Raw genomic sequence first — 4020 nt, 5'->3', positions numbered from 1 at the left:
TGCCAAGCTTGTTTCAAATAGGTGCTTTAGACCACTGAGCCATCTCTCCAGCCCCAACAATTATAATTTTATACATTTAAGAAAAACTGAAGTGTAGGGACACAAACTTACTCTGTTTTTTTTATCTTTCAACAGACTCACCTGCCCCAAATCCCTAAAGGTCCTAAAGATGCAGTAAACATGGGTCCGGACTTTTAGCTTGTAGAAAGGGCTTTCTCACCTGGGAAATGGCCCTTTCCCCTATAGCAAGGGTACCGCCTTCCACTTGCAAGTTGAAAGCTTTCTTTCCATAGACATCCATCCCTAGAAGCATAGTAACATCATGTGTGCCCACAGTGTGCCCCTCTCTCTTAAGGGCCTGCACTTTACTCTCTTTTTAGATGAGTACTATGTACTTTTTAGATTCTGCCTAATAAACTTCCTTATGCTCCACACTGATGCACCCTAAAAATTGGTTTTCTAGCCCGGCGAGATAGCGCACACTGGTAATCCTGGCACTCAGAGGAGGCTGAGGCAGGAGAATCACTGCGTTTAAGGCCAGCCTGGGCGACACAGTGAATTCAAGTTCAATTTGAACTACATTGCGAGACTCTGTCTCAAGAAAAGAAAATTTTCTGTGACAGAAGCCAGGGAATCTGCAACCTTCCATCTCTTCTTCCAGCTTCCCCTGCCCTTCTCCAATGACAAAATAAAGATGGAGAGCAGATTAGCCCTTGCCAGGGATTGAGCTGGGGGTTGCTGGGGAGCAGGTGTGGTTCCCAAGTGCAGGTGCTGTGCTGACCCATGGGAGGCAGCTACTCTGTTCTCTTACTTTTGAATGTAATGACTTCAATGTCATCTGTTTATAACCCAGCTTAGTCACTCTTGAGCGTGTGAGCACCACAGGAGCTTGGGTCTTTAAATCTGCACAAGAATTTCCATCAAATGAATTTTCACCCTTACATCCAAATAGACCCAAGCAGCTAAAAAAATAAGAAAAGTGAGAGGCATTAGCTACATATTAACTGCAAAGCCACACACACACACACACACACACACCAAAGAACATGGAGAGAAAGAAACGGAACGGGCAAAGGTTGAAGGTACAGAGATGTAATGAATTGGGACAAAGCCCATTACACTTATGTACTAATAGCTCCAGTCCATTTAAATGTTGACCAGTTAAACTTAGACCCTAAAACACAGGATGTGGATAGAATTTAACCTGGTTGGCCATAACTTTCACCTGCATTGCAAGTCCTTCCGAATAAAATGAATTGAGAAACAGCTTCATGTTCTTCACCTTGCTTTTCATAACTCTTCTGAGTTTAAATGGATTTTGCTTATAAATGTCTACAGGTTAGTGGAGCTTTTCCCCATCCAGGCACACCCTTGGGCCCAACCCCTCACACCTTGTGTCATCTATATTTAAGTCAATAAGGACAGTGTTTTATCTCACCCACGTTCTGCCTGAGGACCCAGCTTGTCACATACACACTTATCTGTTGGGACACAATGTTGGCACAAAGTATAGTATCTCTGGTTGGCTGTTTCCAAGTACATACAGCATGCTGCATCAGGTCCGCGTGCCCAGGGAAGGGTGAGGCAAGAGCTCACAGAATGCAGCCGAGTGGAGATCACAAGGGCTTTCATCCTTATTTGTAGAGGTTTTTCCAATAATTTATTAAACTATATCACATACTTCTGAGTCCACTCCTGGGGTTTTCTGTTGCACTTTTCTGTTTTGTAGATCTGAGCAATCTCAGTCCCTAAAGGATCATCTGGATTGGGATCACACAACAGAAAACACGGATGGACAGTATTACGAAATAGTGCTGAAGACCACTGTAGGCACAGAGTGTCAAGACAAATGCCTCCATTACTGTTAATATTTGCATGATAAGTTCTGTTGTAAATGCAACCTTGGTGGTTTGAAGGGGTATCTACTGGGAATGAATTGTCAAGAAAACTACTCCACCCTGACAGGACTGTCACTTGGCCCCATTGTTGTAGCTTGCCAATGGAACATACCAGCTCCAGCGGGACCTACTGAACACCACCAGGTCATTCAGTTCCTTGTGGATTCTCTTCAGAGCCCTAGTAGGAGGCAGGTGGTTGTGCGCCCCACCGCCACCCCTGTGATGATGGGGGTTTGGTGGAGGGACAGGGAAGGGAACAGGGGCCTAAGTTTGAGAGTGTGTTCTGGCTGGATGGGTTGAGAGCCTGCAGGGGGTCTGGGCAGCCTCTTTCTGTGCTGCTGCCCACTATTCTGTTATTCACTATGATGACAGCCAGGCAAGTCTGCACGTGTGTTGCAATTGCACAGACCCTAAATATTCTTAGGCAGTGGCAGGTGTAAGTGGACCATGTCACTGTCAGCCTCCTGGATATGACATCATACTGCAGTTTTGAAGACATCGGGGGAAACTAGCTGAAGAATGAACATGATTCATCAGTATCATTTCTTACAACTGCATGTGGATCTATAAATATCTGTAAAAGATTTTTGAACTTGGCATGTATAAATAAATCGTATTCTTTATTCCATCATTCCTAGTTCTTTCCAACTAATTTAATTCATTCATCTCCTAGAGGAACCATTATGGCAATTTAAATGCCCTTATAAATGATCAGAGGCATTGCTAAGAGGACAACTATGTGACATATTTGTTCTCTTGGGACTCATTTGTGTAAATTGTCTTCTAGTCTTTTAAGCCTGTTATAAACCTAACCCCAGCTAGACAGCACTTGAGATGCCCAGCTGGGTTGCAGTCTTAACCCTGTAGTCTCCACTAGCCAGGAATGCTACTTGACTTTCCCCCGTCTAGTGGTGCTTTTGTATCAGTGATGTGTCAGTTGGACCATAAACTGGATCAGGGTAGGAGTTCGTTCACTCACCTATTTATTCATTCAGCAAATGTTAACTGCATGGCTGAAGATGGAAACTGATCAAAGCAAAGCATGTCCACAAAGACCGACCCCTCCGGACAACCCAAGCAGTTGGCTGTTGGGCAAAGCTGAGTCACCAGACACTAACCTGTCAAATGCATAAATAAACACCCTACCTTGGTTGAGTAGCTCCTTTTCCTCCCGATCAGAGAGAGGGCTCCACCTGACCTCAGCTCTCTGTCTGTTACCTTTATTCCTCCACCCTCTTGCCATTCTTACCCCATAACTTTAAGAGCTGTGCTGGTTGTAGCACTGAATGACTGCTTTGTGGCAATTGCCATCCATTGCTAAAAGCTGTGCAGGAATGTGGGATTAGTGGGTGCGAGGCCGGGAGCCTGGAAACAGGAAGCCTGCTTGGTGGCTGTTGCAGAAAATTTGGAGAGAAATGATGCTGGCTACTAAGACAGTGGCCTGGAGGGAAGGGCTACATTCAGCTGATGTTTGGGAAAGTGTTAGAGGACTTCCAGTGTGTACAGCATTGATGAAAGGCCAGACAGAGGTTGGCCCCTGGGAGATCTGGCTTGTCGCCCTGCCAAAGTAGGAGCTCCAGAAGGGAGCAAGTTCAGAAAAGCAGGAAATTGCTCTAGTTCCATTTTGGGCATTTCCATGGATATTTGGGGTGTATAAGCAGAATTGTTCAATGGGCGATTCATGGTACTGGAACTCAGAGCAGATGTGCCTGAGTTATTAATTGGATGACCAAAAGCACGGGTAGAAATGAGATTATATAGGAAAAACGTATGAAGGCTAAAGAGGAAAGGAAGAGCCAATTCTGACAGAGCAAAGAACACAAATGTATTTTCTCTGCTTATGAGAACCTAGGACTGAAACTGGGAGAAGCAGGTAGAAGAGAGTGCTAAAACGTGAGTGTGCAAGTCTGTAGAATGATGGTGGGCAGCAGGTCCTAAGAAGCCTGGAGACGTGCACCCTCCCGAGAGCCCGTGGGATGACAGCGTGTGGCAGGTCTTAAGAAGCCTGGTGACGTGCACCCTCCCAGGAGCCCGTGGGATGACGGCGTGTGGCAGGTCCTAAGGAGCCTGGACACGTGCACCCTCCCGAGAGCCCGTGGGATGACAGCGTGTGGCAGGTCCT

The sequence above is a fragment of the Octodon degus genome, unplaced genomic scaffold (assembly GCF_000260255.1).
Source record: "Octodon degus isolate 3935 unplaced genomic scaffold, OctDeg1.0 scaffold00299, whole genome shotgun sequence".
Classification (NCBI taxonomy): domain Eukaryota; kingdom Metazoa; phylum Chordata; class Mammalia; order Rodentia; family Octodontidae; genus Octodon; species Octodon degus.
Note: the sequence above shows the minus strand (reverse complement) of the source record.